Consider the following 20,360-nt stretch of genomic DNA (forward strand, 5'->3'; position numbering starts at 1 on the left):
ATCAATCCAATGGTCAATTAAACTCAACTCATTGCGCTACAAATTCGCGCTACAAATTCATTGGTGTCAATGTGATAAAAAATTTGACTGAGCAGAAGGAATTTCATAATTGGAAAAAAATTTCGTAGACTAACCATACCAAAAGTGGAGCTGTGTTAAAATTTTGGTGTGATCAATAAACCACAAATAAGATATATAGCCTTGAGTCAGGAAGGAAAAAGTGTAAAAACCAAATTTTAGAAAGTCGCCAATGCAGCAACATTTTCAAACAGCCTTGCTGTCACTGAAGCAGTTAATATTTTCTGCCAATTATTTGCCGAGTAATTTTAATCACCTAAAAAGACCTATCAAAAGCTAAGACAATCAACAAAACTCCTCTCTAGAATTTTGGGGAAAAAATCACTCGAAAATTCGATAAAATCACTCAAATTATCAAAAATCTTTTCTTGGCAGCATGGGATAAATCCAATGTCCAGACTGCAGTTTTCTCCCCGGTTTAAAATTAATATAATTGCTTGTGTAAATTACTGCAAGCCAATTAGTTTTCCGTGTTGCATAATAAAGGTAATTAAAAAAATCCTAGTCGAGTGCATTTGCGAGCATTTTGAGCACCATTTCTTGAAACTGATGATTTTTGTCCGCAACAATCCAATGATCAATTAAACTCAACTCATTGCGCTAAAAATTCGCGCTACAAATTCATTGGTGTCAATGTGATAAAAAAAGTTGGCTGAGCAGAAGGAATTTCATAATTGGAAAAAAATTTCGTAGACTAACCATACCAAAAGCCGAGCTGTGTTAAAATTTTGGTGTGATCAATAAACCACAAATAAGATATATAGCCTTGAGTCAGGAAGCAAAAAGTGTAAAAACCAAATTTTAGAAAGTCGCCAATGCAGCAACATTTTCAAACAGCCTTGCTGTCACTGAAGCAGTTAATATTTTCTGCCAATTATTTGCCGAGTAATTTTAATCACCTAAAAAGATCTATCAAGAGCTAAGACAATCAACAAAACTCCTCTCTAGAGTTATTGGGAAAAAATCACTCGAAAATTCGATAAAATCACTCAAATTATCAAAAATCTTTTCTTGGCAGCATGGGATAAATCCAATATCCAGACAGCAGTTTTCTCCCCGGTTTAAAAATAGTATAAACGCTTGTGTAAATTAATGCAAGTCAATTAGTCTTCCGTGTTGCATAGTACAGGTAATTAAAAAATCCTAGTCGAGTGCATTTGCGAGCATTTCGAGCACCATTTCTTGAAACTGATGATTTTTGTCGGCATCAATCCAATGATCAATTAATCTCAACTCATTGCGCTACAAATTCGCGCTACAAATTCATTGGTGTTGTCATACATCATAAATTAATTTAGTGCAGTAAACTTATCATACGATGTACTTCATTTATTTATTGTACCTATTCCTGAGGGGCATGTGCATAAATCATTATTATTTCACATGCTAGTCTGTTGCTACCATTTTCCCACAACGGGAAAATAATGTTCACATTTTGTTATGACTTCTGGAATACCAGTTGCCTAATTCTTCATTCTCTTTTGTTTTACACCTCGCGTACAGTTGCCCAATTTAACTTATTCCTGATTAACTGTCTTTACATATCGAGTAAAGTAAACATTTAGTCCTTACGCGATTCGCTAAGCGGATTCATTTGGAAATTGTGTAAAGCGCGTTCGCCGCGCAAGTAGGACATAGAACACAAATACAACTCGCGACTCAAGATCAAGTACGCAAATTCATTCGCGTACGACATGGCGCAGTCAGCAGCTCAAAAACAAACTCCACTTGGCATTGAGCCCTTTTGGGATTAACCTAGTGTAGACCCGCCGCTGAAATGGGAAAAGTGGCAGATGCAGGCCAAGTTAGCGCTTCTTGCGAAGGAAAATATCACAATAGACACTTTGTTGGAACCAAAACCTGAAACAGTGCAACTACCACTTGAACCGATCTATGAGGTTACGATAACGGGATCATCGGCACAATCGGAGCGGGAAAGATTGGCGAGGAACGCTCAATCAAAAATGAACTGGGAAAACCGGTGCCAGAGACAACTGGAGATAGGAATAATGTGCGGAGACAAGCCATGGGCACAAGCCGATCGAAAGACTGTGTCAATGCTATATCTCAGTTTGGGCACTGAAGGACGTCGAATTGTCTGTAGTCAAAACCCACATCTCAAGATGGACGTCTCTCAACAGCAGAACTTTGGACAATCATGGAAACAGCATTTATTCGTCAGCGCAACATCACATTCGACAGATATGTACTTCTCACCACGAAACAGACAAGAGGAGAGTCTATCGAACATTTCTTCGGAAAACTGAAAGAACTTTCTGAAAATTGTGAGCTCAGAAGTGAAGAAGACACCCTCATTAGAGACTTATTTATTGCAAATATGTTAGATCCAGAAATTCAACGGGAATTGTTGCGAGAAACTTTAGAACCAGCCCAAGCACTACGTTTGGCCATAAATATTGAACTAGGTCAAAGAAACCAACTACAAATTACAAACTCGCAATCTGCTCCGCAAGTTAATGCAATAATTCCTCAACGATCGTTTCGACCACCGAATCAGCAACCAACTACATCCAGCTTTCCTCGATCACCAAACCAACTATGCAGGAACTGTGGTTTAACTTGGTCAGCTAATCATAAAGTCAAGTGCATTGCGAGAGGCAAGACCTGCAATAATTGTGGCCTCCAAAACCATTTTTCGCGAGTGTGCAGAAAACCGAAATCATCATCAAACAAATCTAATCGCTCTAATGTTAATTCTGTTGAATAAACTACAATTGACCAAACGGTAAATGCCATACAAAATATGAATTGTAACCCGCAATGCGAATCGGATTACGACAGCTGAGATGACAATATGGTCGCCAGCATCGCAAGTAACGCAATTCAGATCGAACCAAAGAACACTATCCTACAAATTGGTAACACCCATGTTGGACTTCTCATTGATTCCGGCAGTGTGTGCAGTATTTTGCCCGAGTCTCTTGCTTCGGAAATTGTGGAAAATTCTCCCCTTGCTCGTTGGTTGATGATAGCGCCTCCCCAGGAACTCAAAACATTTTCCAACGAACCCATAAACGTGATAGGTATGATACAGGCACCAATTGCGAGCAATGGATGGCGACTTGAAGAAGCTGAATTTGTAGTAGTTCGTGATGGACTAAAACCACTAGTGGGAAGAGATCTATTTGACGCTCTTGGAATATCTGTAACTCAAATCCCAAATCAGGAAGGTAGTATGGTCAACACTATCACATCTCAATGTCCATTCAAAACACGTATCGCACAACAATTCCCTCAATTTATTACACGTATTGGTCGCTCAAAAATACACATTGTCAAATCTAAATTTCATCGTCATTTTCAGCCAAAACATCAAAAGGGTAGAAGAGTACCCATCAATTTACAAGAACGAGTAAATACTGAAATTAAAAAACTTCTTGCAGAGGGACATATAGAAAAATTGAATAACTGTTCTGACCAATATTTTATTTCACCTATTGTAATCACAGTCAAACGAGATCAAACCATAAAATTAGCACTAGATTCTAAAACTCTTAACAAAGCAATACATAAGAACAAATATCAGATGCCAAATATTGAAACACTTATGGATTCGATATCACAAATAATAACAAATTACAAAACAGAACCCGCGGAGCAAATATATTTCTCTACTATTGATCTTAAATACGCTTACAGCCAACTAAATTTACACCCTGAAACTGCTAATCATTGTAATTTTAATATTATCAGTGGTGACATGACAGGCACATATCGATTCAAGACAGGATTCTACGGTCTTACAGACATGCCTGCCGAGTTTCAGAAGGCAATGGATTACACTCTGATTGGACTTAAAAATACATTCTGTTTCTTAGATGACATTTTAATTGTTAGTAAAGGTTCAGAAGATGATCACTTTCAACTTTTACTGGATTGCCTTAAAAAATTGGATGCAGACAACCTTCGTGTTAACCTTCCGAAATGCCACTTTGCAAAACAAAAAATTTCATGGTTAGGATATAATATAACTCAATCTGGGATCTCGCCACTCGAACCCAAAACATCATCTATTATGTCATTACAACCTCCTAATACACTTAAAAAATTACGCTCGTTTCTCGGCTCAGTCCACTATATTAGTAAATTTATTCCCAATTTAGCTCAACTCTGCCATCCTTTAAGACCTCTACTTCGTAAATCCACTAAATATATTTGGACTGACACTCATACCTTACATTTTAATGCAATTAAAACTCGCATAGCAAATCATACAGAAAACATGCATTATAACCCCCAATTTGAAACGCGAATCAAATGTGATGCATCACGCTCCGGATTGGGAGCAGCACTAGAACAACTAACAGTTGATGGTTGGAAACCGATATCTTTTGCATCCCAATTTTTAAACAGTAGCGAAGAACGTTATAGTATTAACGAATTAGAACTTCTTGGGGTAGTGTGGTCCATAGAATATTTTAAAAATTATTTGTATGGCAAAGAATTCACTGTTATCACTGACCACCGCGCATTACTTTCCATTTTAAAAGAACATCGATCAAATAAAAGTTATAATAGTAGGTTAGCACGGTGGGTTGACCGTCTCTTGCCTTATCAATTCTCAATAGAGCATTTACCTGGTGCAAAAATGGGCCTAGTCGATTACATATCTCGTAATCCATATCAACCAGCAAAAAGTGTTTCCAAATATGACGAAGAATTTTTAGTTGCAACTTTATCAAGCATACATACTGATGCCCAATTACTTCAACAAAAACACAATCTCATAGCTAATTCACTTCATAAATTATATATTGATATTGATGGAGAACATAAAAATTCCACCACTACTACAGCACAAGTTTTAACCATAAATTATGAAGCTCACAATCCTCAAACTGAAATTTCTGATTTAACCGCTCCGCAAAGTAATAGTTCAAAATACTATTCAAAACAAACTTCTACTCCAGACATGAAACCCGCCCAGCGTGTACGCTTAACAAACGTTAATTCAAATCTTGCCCCGCGAAATAATAGTCCAAAATTCTATTCCAAACAAACTTCCAATTTAGACATAAATTCCGCTCAGCATGTTCGCTTAACAAATAATAGTTCAAATCTCGCGGCGCGAAAATACAACTCTAATATCACCTCTTTTAAATTTAATCATCCGTATAGCACACACGCTCCAGACGTACATTTAACTCATAAAAATAAATCATTCGCGGATCAAATGCGTAACTTATTTATCCATTCTACTAATGGTATTAATTGTACTAGTGTACATGATCAGCGAGTACATTCCTGTCAAAACAATTTCGTACTCGCTAATACATATCCCTCTCCAAAAGTTAACACTTCTAATTTAATTAATACCACCTCTAATCACGCACCGCGAGTACGCAAGTCCTTTAACAAATTAACACCCGCCTGGCATAATCCTTTACTATTTACTCGAAGGACTAAAATGCATTCCTTAGATGACTCTTTTGCAACGCAAGTTACTAAATAACCAAATCATTCTAAATCTGCGTCACATAGTCTACCATTTACAACTACTCCTGTACAAATTGAGTCTCAAAGACTAGTAAATACAAGAGAAGCGTCACTCGCTTACCAAAATGCATCCAAATTTACTCCTTTAAGTCATTCTCACTTGTCAATCAAAAATCAGCCTCAAATTCCTACCTTTTTTAGTAAGCCACACTCAAATACCTTAAATAACTCACGTGCTCAATTAGTAAACAAAAATCAAGTGCTTTTTGCCCAAACTCAACCTGAAATTCAGTTGTCTTCCTCCTTGTCAATTAACTTAATTGAAAAAACTCAACTCTCATCAACAATGAGTCAACAAGCTTCTTCTCTCAAGGGAAAAACACTCTCCTCTCGATCTACCAGAGCTTCGCCTCGCGTGTCATTCACTGACAATGCAACAACGAGTACGCCACGCAGATCCTCCTCGCATTCAAACTTAAGTACCCCACTAACGGATAGCCCCCAAGTAATGTCGTTTGAACGAGTGGTGGGAAAAGTCTTTAGCAAAGGCCTCATTGCATCACTCACAAGTAAGGATGCAGTTTTAAAAGAAGTACGAGACTGCATAATTCGGGGGGATGAAGAAAGACTGAAGGCCCTCAACCCATACCTTCATAGTTTTTGGCGGGACCTTCACGTGACAGGCGGGTGTGTTTGCATGGACGAGAAGGTGGCCATTCCAAATGCACTCAAAGAGGCCCTCATTGACGATCTACATGCAAGTCACCCGGGTAGCTTGGGGATGATATGTATGGCTCAGCACTGCTGGTGGCCATACATGAATCGCGATTTGCTTGTCAAAGCAATAGAGTGCAAATCTTGCTCTGCTATCGCTAAAAATTTAAAATCTGTTATTCCCGCAAAACAATTTAAAGCACATACACCATGTATAGTTCCCAACCAAGAAATACAAATAGATTTTGCAGGGCCCATTAATTACGAAAAAGAACATGAAATATACATGCATTGATAGGTTTTCAAAATACCCTTCTGCGGAATTAGTTGATAATGCAAATGCCTCGAATGTCATCAAATTCTTAGATAATTATATACAAATTCATGGAGTTCCTCGTTCCTTAAGAATAGATCAAGCCCGTTGTCTTATAGGTAACCAAGTAAAAAATTTTTGTACAAAAAACAATATCACACTTATACCAGCTCCCGCAAATGATCATCGTGCAATAGGTTTAGTTGAACGACTAATTGGTACAATTAAACAACGCTTGGCATGTATTAAAGACGCACATAAAGAAGTAAATACGTTCACCATTAAAGCAGCATTAAAATCAATTATATACCAGCTTCGCATATGTAAACATAAAACAACTAAGCTTTCGCCATTCGAATCTCACTTCAGACGTACGGCCAATACACCACTTAGTAATATAAGTACTCAACCCAAATCATGACTTAAGTTATGAAAAAAATTTTAAATCATTATTTAGATGAAGAAACTGTAACCCCTAAAGAATTGTTGCCGTAAGAACATTGGGGAAACAGCCGGAGTGACGACGAAATTGAACGTAATATGTGCAAGGCGACAAAGGATGCTACCAATCGCGAACGGCAAGCAACGGATACTGAATCACGCTTCCTTCGTACCACGCACGCACATCGTCCACTCCCATTGAAAGAACATGCCGTCCAATTAAATATTGCCCGAAAGAAGCACCTTCATAAGAGATCCAAGAAGAATTTGGACGGCTTGTATGAGGTGTTGGCCCCAGGATCGGTAGTCCAAAAGACCGACCAATACACTTCGGTCATTCGCGAGCCGGGTAAGATGGAAGTGACTGTACGCAATAGCGATATTGCAAAATTTGGAACTCGTGAAGAACGAAAAACCAAATTAACAGATTACATCAACCGCAGAGGACCCCGCACACATGAGAAAACAACGGAAGCTAAGATACTTAGCCATATTAAAGAGTGTACCCGCATCCAGAAAGGAGACAGAAAAATGAAACACAGAAAACGAGAAACTGGTAGTGGCGTATCCTCGAATAAATCCAACATTGCTCGCGCAATGCGAGTACGCATGCCAAAAGTTTCGGACAATTTCGCTCCACAAGTAATACCCGAAATTCCAGAGGCTGCTCCAGAACAGCCAATTATAACTGAAGAAGTACTTATTGCACCCCCGCCAACAAGTATTCAGCAAGAAGCACTCGTTTCATCTCCTTCAGTCCCAACAACATCTTTAGCCCATACTCTGACACGAACAACCAAACGGACTAGGAAAAGTCCTAAATATTATGGATATGACAAAGAAGATTCATCAGGTGATTCTACTAATTCGTGTCCTCCGAACTTTGCTCCACCCCGTAGGAAGCGTCGAGTAGGCGACATCGAAACGATTCAACCCTCAGTGATACAAACAATTGTGGATACAGCTACTCGAGTTGAACCGATTCATAACGTCTTTCCCTCGCCCATCATAAAACAGGTGTCTCCGATTGACCCCCGTATACGGCCAGCCGATCACAGCACTTCAAAAGAACTGATCATTGATGAAGAAGACATGTGAAAACTCTGATCCATTAAAACTGGTACATTATTAATTATGACTAGCTGTGATAACCAGTAAATATATTGTTGATACTATTTAACCGGTGAATAAGTATTATTATTATTCATATTGTTACTAAAATTTTATTTTATGCAATTTTAATTTTCTTTGAAGCGGGAGAAATGTCATACATCATAAATTAATTTAGTGCAGTAAACTTATCATACGATGTACTTAATTTATTTAGTGTACCTATTCCTGAGGGGCATGTGCATAAATCATTATTATTTCACATGCTAGTCTGTTGCTACCATTTTCCCACAACGGGAAAATAATGTTCACATTTTGTTATGACTTCTGGAATACCAGTTGCCTTATTCTTCATTCTCTTTTGTTTTGCACCTCGCGTACAGTTGCCCAATTTAACTTATTCCTCATTAACTGTCTTTACATATCGAGTAAAGTAAACATTTAGTCCTTACGCGATTCGCTAAGCGGATTCATTTGGAAATTGTGTAAAGCGCACTCGCCGCGCAAGTAGGACATAGAACACAAATACAACTCGCAACTCAAGATCAAGTACGCAAATTCATTCGCGTACGACAGGTGTCAATGTGATAAAAAAGTTGGCTGAGCAGAAGGAATTTCATATTTGGAAAAAAATTTCGTAGACTAACCATACCAAAAGTCAAGCTGTGTTAAAATTATGGTTTGATCAATAAACCACAAATAAGATATATAGCCCTGAGTCAGGAAGGAAAAAAAGTGTAAAAACCAAATTTTAGAAAGTCGCCAATGCAGCAACATTTTCAAACAGCCTTGCTGTCACTGAAGCAGTTAATATTTTCTGCCAATTATTTGCCGAGTAATTTTAATCACCTAAAAAGACCTATCAAAAGCTAAGACAATCAACAAAACTCCTCTCTAGAATTTTGGGGAAAAAATCACTCGAAAATTCGATAAAATCACTCAAATTATCAAAAATCTTTTCTTGGCAGCATGGGATAAATCCAATGTCCTGACTGCAGTTTTCTCCCCGATTTAAAATTAGTATAATTGCTTGTGTAAATTACTGCAAGCCAATTAGTTTTCCGTGTTGCATAATAAAGGTAATTAAAAAAATCCTAGTCGAGTGCATTTGCGAGCATTTCGAGCACCATTTCTTGAAACTGATGATTTTTGTCGGCAACAATCCAATGATCAATTAAACTCAACTCATTGCGCTACAAATTCGCGCTACAAATTCATTGGTGTCAATGTGATAAAAAAAGTTGACTGAGCAGAAGGAATTTCATAATTGGAAAAAAATTTCGTAGACTAACCATACCAAAAGTCGAGCTGTGTTAAAATTTTGGTGTGATCAATAAACCACAAATAAGATATATAGCCTTGAGTCAGGAAGGAAAAAGTGTAAAAACCAAATTTTAGAAAGTCGCCAATGCAGCAACATTTTCAAACAGCCTTGCTGTCACTGAAGCAGTTAATATTTTCTGCCAATTATTTGCCGAGTAATTTTAATCACCTAAAAAGACCTATCAAAAGCTAAGACAATCAACAAACTTCTCTCTAGAGTTTTTGGGAAAAAATCACTCGAAAATTCGATAAAATCATTCAAATTATCGAAAATCTTTTCTCGGCAGCATGGGATAAATCCAATGTCCAGACTGCAGTTTTCTCCCCGGTTTAAAAATAGTATAAACGCTTGTGTTGCAATTAGTCTTCCGTGTTGCATAATAAAGGTAATTAAAAAAATCCTATTTGAGTGCATTTGCGAGCATTTCGAGCACCATTTCTTGAAACTGATGATTTTTGTCGGCAACAATCCAATGATCAATTAATCTCAACTCTGTTTGTTGACAGCTCGACATGTTTTACCCTGACAGTGTTCTCCCTTTACTCTACAAAAGCATTGGTTACTGTGACACAAGGCAAATCGAAATTGAAAATAAAAATTTTTCGATAGGTAAAAGTTAGCTGAAAGTGTTGACTTCCCACCTAATTAACAGAGAACAATTAGTTTGGTTTAATGATATCTGGCTGGATATGCCAAATGTCACATGTAGTGTGCCAACTCGCGGGCCTCAGCTGCTTCTCTTATAGAATAACAATTTCACAATATTTTCTCCCATGCACTGTGTGCTACTAAACTGCAAAACGCTTGAGAGTGGTTTCGGATGAGTGCCAAGCAGATATTGATCGTTTATCAAACCAGGTTGAGGAGTGTGAAACGAATCAAATAAAACTTAAAGCAAAAAAGTAAAATCATGACGAATATCAAAGCAAAATTGCAATGCCCTTCAAACGGCGAAAAGATGAGTTCAATATTATCAAAGAAGTGGGAAGTTTTGATATCTTAGAGTTTTGATTTGGAAAGATGACTTTGGACTACGCGCCAGCAAAGCTCTGAAAACTTTCTACCTCAGCAAAACAAGTTTGTCAGAATATTTTTTACGAAGCAAACATGTTAAACTGTAAAGATTATAAACACTACGTTGTGTCAATTATCACCTAGAGTTCCAAGATCTGGAATCAGAGACGAGGGCATCTGAAAAAGCCGGAAATGCTGCGGGAAAAGATAAAAGAAGGGAAGTTGAGCAACAAATTTATTACTTGTTGATAGAAATGCCTTATTTGTTATTATTATCGACAATAATCATGGGCCAGTTAACGGCAACATCTGGTTGCCGCTATGAATCTTCCGATTGTATAAGAGGACAGCAGATCATTGGTTACTTCAAAATTGCAAAATTCTAACCAGGTCAGAAGACAAAACTTTTTGGAAACTGTTCGAAATTATGGATTCACAACATCAAAATTAGAGATCATCAGAGAACTAGCAACGGTTTCTTCAGTAAATATCAGAGCTTTGCTGCTACTGAATGCAACCTGCTTCAATGTCATTGACAAATTTACAAGGCGTTTTGTGTGTTGATGTGGGAAATGCATTGCGTGGAAATGTAAATGTTTGTGGACTAACAAACGATGGTGAGAGCAGCCTATGTCATGAATGATACCTAGAATCTTCAAATAAGATTATTACTGCTTCTGGTAACCCTTTAAATTTTTGATAGTTTTAGCAGACAATTTTTTTTATTGATGTAATTATTTACGCTTTTTTAACTTATTTTTGCAATATAAATTGTCATTGCAGGCAAGTGAGAAAATCTATATCTATTGTTACCTTTCCCATTGCAAACACTTTGTACGGCCTGCAATCAACGGATTTTGTCTTATATTTTGTTGTTAGCCTGATTGTTGTGGTAAACTTATGAAATAGCACAAATGCAAGCTATCGAGTAGTCACTCTCTCACTGCCAGATAGGAACGAATTTCTCTGCATCGGGCAACACAAAATGAATTTGCTGCAAACTATTTCGTCACTCGAGTATAATGAAATGAAGGAAATGTTCTTGCAATTAACCAATCAAATGTCTTATATAAACCCAACAATTACTGAACTGACCAATCTGGTAGCCTTATTGGAAAACAGTTCATCAACTGCAAAATTACATTTCAATAGACTGCAATGTTTTTGAAAATTTACCAATTTGTCCATCAAATGAACCAATATCACTGCAAATTTACCAGTTTCTCTGAGAGTACTTGAACTACGAAACCCAACTCAGTAAATTCAAGGCGTGTCACATTTTGCAAGGATGGAAGAATCAAAAATATCCACCAGCTGTTATAGTCAAATTCATTTACTTTCAAGAAAAAAATGAGATATTCTGAAGGAAATCCTGGTTAGCCCAGTCTCTAAACCCCAGCAACGGAAATCAACGTAGATTAAAGAGAGGCTACCAACCGAACAAAAAGAAATCAAACAATTAGCGGAGCAATACGAACTTATTACGACGACTAACAATTGACAGGTAAAGAGAGAAATAGCAGTAAAGAGAAAACCCAAACAAGAGATCAACCAGCATGCTCAACTCAACGTTATGCCGGTGCATCTAAGCAGATACAGTTCAATTTTGGAGCCACGCCAGACAGGGTCAATCTTCAAGAACAGTTTCGACTTTTGCTGAAACGCCTACATACGTCTCCAGACAACGATGGTAGGGTGAAATTGCTTTAAACATTCTGGGAAACGGATCTACCAAACGAAACTCCTCCTGGGGAAACCACTGAAAATAATGACGAATGTACTGAACTTGAGTAGGCCTTTGCATGAGTTTAAGTAGTTCATGGGCAGTTGTAAGGCCTTTGTTTTGCTATTAAGCATTGTTTTAATTGACAAACTTAATCACGAAGTGATTGGAGCTGAATTTGCAGCAATTTGTTTTTTGCGGTACACCTGACACTACCAGGAAACCTAATGGAGGAGATAGATAGCCTGCTAACCACGGCAAACTATTTATTTTCTACACGTAAAATCTTTCAGTTGCCATTTCGACGAACTAGTATGCTGTATAGAAACACTACGACAACCACCCTTGGCAGTGTGTTTGTGGGAAATTTGGCTGACCGATGATGAAAATTTCAACTTCTACAGTATTAAAGGAGATGCTCCTATTATAGCATATAGTTGCAACTCCTGTAGAGGAGGAGATATTACTGTATTTCTCAGAGAAAATATTTCATACGAAATATTTGATTGTACACGTTCACTTAAACATTTGAAGATGAAAATCAATCGTCCGTCCAAGGAAGTTCAGCTTTGCGTTGTTTACAAGCCGCTAAACTTGAAGTTTGATACCTTTGAGATCGAAATGGAACAATTTTTTGGCAAAATCTATTTCAGTGAGGTCTCCAGCAACAATAAAGGGAGAATTTAACTTTGATATCCTTGAAAATAACGAAATTTTTTTGATAGCAAATTCTACTTTTTCTTTGGTCTTCGCCTACTGAGTGTGGAACCTGCTCGTATTACACAAACATCTGCAACTTGTATATACCACGTTATATATAGTTTAGATTTAACATCAAGAAGTTTGCCATGCTCCATTTCGGACCACCATGTACTGTGTGTGGATATTGATAGCTTTGTTCTTAAAGACCAATTTTATCAGTCGTTTTTTGTCGCGACTTTAAGCATCTTAATCTATATGAAAACCAACTCCTGTTTTTGTTTCTTCTTTCACAGAAATTTTAGCTGATTAACATCTCAAATACAATAGACATGATCTTGGATGATTTTTAACTTTGTTAATTGACAGTTTAAACAAATTTGTTCCGATGAAAAAAAGTATCTGCGTCGAAGCATAAAAAACATGGATAACTCCTAATATTTAAAAATTTATAAGAACTCGAGAAAATCTAAAAAAGATGAAAAGTGACTGCGATCCAAAATCTCAAAAATTTTAGAGCTATTAGAAAAAAGTGAAAATTGTAACTTGAATATCTAAAAAGCAGTTCTATGATGACAAAAATGATGACGGTTAACGCTCTAAATCTCTTTTTCAAGCTTATAAACGGTTTTGTTGTTCGAATAGTTTGGATCTTTTCCATGATTTCAACCCCGATGTTTTCAATGAGTTCTTTATTGATATTGGCAAAAAATTATCATGCAATTTCGCTAATACCTCATCCACCTCACTGTCTTTCAACGACGAGACCTTTTATATATTTTTCCACTAGCTCCTTCAAAGTTATAAAAAGTTATTGGCTCTTCGCCAATAAAAAGTCTTTTGGTCATGACGGGACAAGCGTATATGTTCTGAAGCTTGTGTCTGTAATGGTGAATCCAATACTCGCAAATAGTTTCAATAGGTGTTTTGAAGAAAGTTAATTTCCCGATGGGCTTAAAATTGCACGCGTGAAACCGTTAGCTAAAACTAACAGTTCAAAAGATCCTTCAGATTTCAGACCAATTAGTTTACTTCCTGCTGTTGGCAAACTGTTTGAAAAAACAATTTATAATAGAATGATCAATTTCATAGAGAAAACAGACCTTTTCAATGAATGTTTTTGGTTTGGTTTTCGTAGAGATTGATCACGTTCTCATGCTTTATTCGTGTTAACTGATTTTATGAGTAAGACAGTTGATAAAAAAAATGCGGAACTGCATGTTTTATTGATTTGAAAAAAGCGTTTTAAACTATCAACCATAGTATTCTTCTGGAAAATTTTCTTAATATGGGTTCAGAGATGCAAGCAATGATTTTATAAAAAGTAGCTTTACTAACAGAGCACAATTTGTTTTGGATAACCATACATATTGAAGAATGCTGGGAATGTCTTGTGGAGCACCTCAGGGTTCAATTTTCGGTCCAATTCTATTCCTACACTATATGAATGACCTAGGAGTCTTCTCGAAGGATTGTATTTCTATTCTTTTTCCCGACTACACGGTGTTTTTTTTCTCAAAATTCTTTTTTCACTCCAAAATTAATTGAAGACAGCAAAGTATTCGAAAACCATATCTCTGACGCTAAACGTTTATAACACTGTTCAAATGCATTTTGGGGATAAATCAGCTCGTAATTTGATTGAAAGAAATGATCTGCTAGGTTGCCATAAACACATAGGCGTGATAATTGACAACAAACTAAATTCAACTTGCATATAAAAATACAGTGGAAAAGCTTAAACAGTTTTGTTATGTAGTTTACTTAGCTTGTCATTACTTCTTTTCTCAACAAATGATTCGATTCTATAATGCATATGTTCAATGTGGATTTTTGTACGAAATACTTTTATATGGAAGTACTCAACAAAGTTTTTTCACTGCGATTTTAAAGGCACAAAAGCGCCTCATTAGAGCTATACATTTTAAACGACCAAGGGAATTAGTACACACTTTAATGATTGAATCCACACATGCAACGGTCTTCGAAATTTATCTCAGTAAATTGATTAAAGAAGTTTATATTTTTTAAAGAAAAGCTTCGCCAGTAAAGTCACTCAATCTGTCTGAGTTAACCAGTTGACGAAATACACCGTCAACTAAGAAAAGTTTACTTTACTCTAAAAAAAGAAGTTCTAAAACGGGTAAAACTTCTCTACGAGTGCAATTTGTTGTTGCCTATAGTTTCCTTCAGAAAAACGGTCTGGTACCGTGTAACCTTAAAACTTCAACTAATCAAGGTTTTAAAAATTTTATCCAAAAATTTGAAATTTTTTATATTCGTGATAATTTAACAGTGCATAAGTTGTTGTTGTAATTGACCGTGTTTTCTAGGTTCCCCTCTCTAAGTTTTTCTCTTCCTCCTGATTGTGTTTTCAGGGCCATGTCTCGTTAATTTTCAGCCTGTAACACGGTCCCTTCTAGTGCTATTCTCAATATGCTGCTTTTATTTTTATAACATTTGTATATTTTGATTCACGGGATAAATAATCATTTCAATTCAATATATGTTTGCTGTTGGTTGCGTTCATCATAATCTTCTACCAGATTTCGTAGCCATAATTTGCGCTCGGCTTATACTATGTTCAATAGTTTTGTATCTTCAGCTAAACAGTTCACAACCCTTTCATTTCTCTGACAAAAAAAAACAGCTTGTGTTTTCAATGTTATGGTACTAACTCTAAATCCCTGGCCAGAAATTTTATTTTTTGGAACAATACAATCTCCTTTAGGTTGTATAAAACTCAAAAGTTATAAGTGACTGTTCTTTATTTTTTATTGTTTTTAGTTTCTCACGGTGCCAGTTGTATCATAGCCTTGCAATTGGCAATTGGTTTTACATTATGAATCAGAAACTGACGGCTCATTTTTTCAGCCAATCTAATGTTTTACTTTATTTTTGGTTTTTTGCATTTGCGCCCGCAATAGCTCAATGTCATAATTTTACGTAAATACTCTGTAGAAGCGCTGTGAAAAGATGTAGTTAAAGGTTCAAATGATTATCATAGGCAAGAAATGTTTTGAGTCCTTGCGTAAATGAAACTAACAACGGAACAAAATAGTGCCCTTACAATTTCTTTTATTAATAATATTAATTAATGAAAACAATTTAAAAATGGATTAAAATAGAAGAAAATTGGTGGGAAGCGACAAATTTTGTTGTAATATTGAAGATGATTGTTACAAAAATAAGAAGAAAAAAGTATCGCTACTAAGTTGGCTCACATATTCTTTGAGTTGTCTTAAAGAAGCAGGGCAATTTTTTTCCACTGAGCACTAATCCAAAAACAACAAGAAATTAACTGCATTAGCAAATTTTTAGTGCAGTAGAAGGAAAGGTGCGCAATTATGTTCGTTGGAGACGTTCACTCTTTTTGAAGTAGTTAATTTTCCTCAATAAGTAGAACAGATGGTTGAGCTGAAGAGAGCAAGACATGATTTTGACATAACTCACAATTTAATTGAGTTGAATTGAATTGATTTTAATTGAATCAGTTGCAATTACAAATTGATGTATTTGCTCAAAAAGCAAATAAACATTGTTCCAAAAAGGACAACCAATGAGAAAATCATTTCTCTTTGAGTGGTTGCCCAAATAAAAGCATAACATTAAAGCCTCTAATTTGGGCCGTTTCTCAAAGGGTAAAAAAAGTCAAAAATTTCTGCGTTGTCAAACTCGAATTTGTCTTTGAAATTTTTTCGAAAGTTTCTGAACGCTGGCTTTGTTTATTTTTTTCAGGTATGCTGGCTAAGTTTTTATAGATTGCAAGACGTTAAAGGCTTTTTACTTATTCTTATAAGTTCCTCGTTGGTGGTGTGTTTAAAAGCCCTCTAGATGCTCTTCTAGTGCATATTACTTGAAATTTCAGCATTAAGATGAAGACGGTCTTTCATAGCTACGGTCACTTATTCTTTTCAATAACTCAGCTCACACAAAACTGCCGAAGCGTGTAGTTCGAATACTGAAAAAATCTTGTTTTTAGGAGAAAAATTCCGATAGAGAATACAACTTTTTAATGAGAAAAATTGCCCTCACTATTTGTTTTTAAACATTTAAATTATCTGGATTTAAATTATAGGTTTAAATCAACCTTTAAATACAGCCATAGGTTAGAACGCCGTGCGTGATAGAAAATTACGTAACTTATAAACCATTCCACAGAAACGAGTCAATTTTGTTCTAACCTGGTTTATATGGTGTCTGAAATTCAAAATTTTCATCAAACGAATGGCAAAATATTTGCATGAATCATTTTTTGTGAAATAACTAAGATGATTTGGTGTATAATTGCGCGCTTCAAAGCAAACGATTTCACATTTGTCTGCATTCAAGGTAAGTTTATTTAAGGATAGCCAGTGGGATAGTTCTTTAGCATTCTTCTCTAGGACTACTTCAGATTTTCTACCGCAACAAAATAGACTGGTATCATTGGCATAAAGAACAATTTTGCAATCTGTAATGGCACTAGGCAGATCATTGACTTACAAAACGAACAAAAGGTCGCGCTCCATAGGCTACATAGGCTCTCGACTTTTGCTCTGATTTTGAATTATCAGATAGAATATATTGTTTTCTGTCACTGATATAGCTTTTAAAAAGATTGTTTATTTCCCCACGAAGGCCTAAGATTTTAGGTTTTTGATGAGAATTTAATGATCTACTGTATCAATTGCTTCTTTCAAATCAAGCAAGCATAAATGTCCAGAGCGTTTGCTCTGCGTTACTGTCCGGGTTTCTTCTGTCAATTGTTTGACTGCGTCAATACAACTCGAGTTCGGCCGAAAACAAAATTGATTTGGATTAAGAATGTCATGCTTTTTAATGAAACTCAACAATCTTACATTATTTTTTCGAAGATTTTGCTAAAGGTACGTAGCAATTTTATTTATCGATAGTTTTCCGGAGGAAAAGTATCACCAATTTGTTTTAACTCCAACAACCTTTACTAATTTCCAAAAAGTAAGAAAAATATCCTTTTCAATGCGTTGTTTAAAGGTTTGTCAAAAAAGGCACTAAAATTTTGCGAACCTTATAATTTATGTTGTCATGATCATTTGACGTTTTATTTGGTAAGGTTTTTATCATGTTAATCAATTCATCAGGTGCTATATTGGATATAAAGAAAGTATGACTTTTTTCAGGGCAAGAAAAAGGAAAAAATTTTGCTTCAGGAAATTTGGCTGCCAAAGAAGGTCCCACATTTGCAAAGAAATCATTCAATTTATTTGCTTTTTTTAAAGTTTTTTCCTCAATATCAGTAGAGCAGAGTTGGCTTTAGAATCTGAAAATTGATTTAATGGAAGGCTTTCTGCCTGATATTTATTTATAATGATTTTTCTTGACCTTGCGTAGTTCCGATGTTGCATTTTTTTTTCTTTGATAGGCTTCTCGATTTTCGGGGGTGGGATTTTTCAGCCAGCGGGGTAATACTTATTTCGAACATTAAAAGCGTTTTTTACCGTTTAGTCTGGTCATGGCTATTTTTTGAGTGATTCGGAGGGTTTCAGTTGCACCAAATCATCAAGACGTTGAATTTCAAGTTTGGACAGATTTTCTATTTTATTATTGAGATCTCCTGCTTGTAAATAAGCAATTTGAGTATTTAATTTAAAGAGGAATTTTGTTGCAGCAATAGGTGCATCCAAAATTTTAAGTTAATGGAACCAGTTATTAAGTGCTCTTGATTCTGTCTTTTTGTACTTGGAAGCTCTATTAAAACTGGATAGTAATCGCTTATATCCGTGATTATTGTTCAGCTGTTCAATTTTTTTGGGAGCAAATACTGGATCTATGCATTTTGCAAAATGATCAATTTACAAGTAATCTATGGTATTACAAACTGGCTGCTCAGAAGTTTGCACGCGCAGCGAATTGTGTTGCTGGAGATACTTTATATATAACATTTGCTTCGCACAATTCAACCCAAAACTTCCTAATTCAAGTTTTTTTTAACTATCTTGTTTCTGAATCATCTCAATAAGTATAAGAAACGCTATGCTAAACTTTCCATGTAATTGAAGACCACTTACTAGACAACAGAATCATTTGTCAAGTGCAATTGCATAAATTGAAAAAATTTTCTCAGAAGACTGCTTTCAATATTTTTCCTGAACATGATATTTCATTATTTTCTCTCTTTTTCCGAATACGTATAAGATTAAAATTTCGGATCTTTTCTGCTTGTGCTTCTGTACTTTATGCTCCCCGAGTTGCAGAGCATCGGCCGTTTTATTCTTGTTGGTACACTCTAGTAAGTAATTTGTGATCACAAGACAGTGCTTGAAATGGTAGCTCAATATAAGAGAGCATAGTAAGACTCTCGCAGTGTGGACCAGTTGGCTCAAAAGAGAGCACAGGATTACAATCAAATAATAGATTATGATTTACTCTCACTATAATGGTTTTGATGTAGAATCAACACAACGAGCAAAGAGTTGCTATAATAATACTAAGTCATTATGTAAAGATTTGACACGTGCGCCTGGGGGCGCAAATAGTATGCACCCAGTAAGATGAGGGGGCGCAAAAACGCAAAAGATCTAAAAATTGCCAGGAAGTTGATGTTGATACTACAAGTTTTACTTATAGTTGCTGTAATTTTTTTATGTTACTTCGATTTGTTTGATTCTTTAATCTTGTTGCCTGAAAGTTATATATCTTGAACAGAAACAGTCTATAGCTGCCGCCTAAAATAGGACTTTTTTTAAATCAGAAACGATTATATCATATTGATTTTTTAAAGAAAAACAGTGGATTTGCCGTGATGCTCAGACATCTGCGGGAGCAACAAAAATGCGTTCACTGGAGTCCACTCTGATAGTTTACCTAACAACTGGACTGGAGTGGTTAAGGGTTATAGGATCGTTCTATCCAACCCGTAATAGATCCGAGGCAACGCGTTGGTGAGCCTCTCAGTGGTTTGTTGTGTGATGGAGCCCAGCGGGTGAGCTTTTGATTCAAAAGGAAGAGATCTCTGTGCCTCTGACTCCTAATACAAATAAGAAGCTAACAAGACAGGTCCAGTACTGATCCTGAGTCTAAAGTTAACTAAGACTGGAGTTCGTGCCGTTGTAAAAGGTTAATATTTTAAGTTAAATGGGAGGTAGTTTTGATGTTCTGACATCGTTCTGTATCTAGGATTTGAATACATGCACTTTTAAGAATCTTTTTAAATTCTTTGAGGCTATCATTAGTTTTTAAGGGTAATAGTTGTTCTGAACATTTGAACATTTCCGCAAAATTTTTTTTATCATTTAGCCCAAATTCATAGTTTTTTTCTAAATCAAGTTTAAGGGAAGTTGTCTTCCATTACGTAATAATCCTTATTTTGAATTAAATCTTAAAAAACTAACTAAAAATAAGATGATATTTATGTCCCAATTTTTATCAGGATATATCATACCAAGATTGGCCTGTCTTGCTAGCGACATCGCCTTAGTGAAAAAATTGTTCCATAAGCTAAGTCGAACGCACAAATGAACAACTAT

The sequence above is a fragment of the Convolutriloba macropyga genome, chromosome 3 (assembly GCF_964194025.1).
Source record: "Convolutriloba macropyga chromosome 3, txConMacr16.3, whole genome shotgun sequence".
Taxonomy (NCBI): domain Eukaryota; kingdom Metazoa; phylum Xenacoelomorpha; order Acoela; family Convolutidae; genus Convolutriloba; species Convolutriloba macropyga.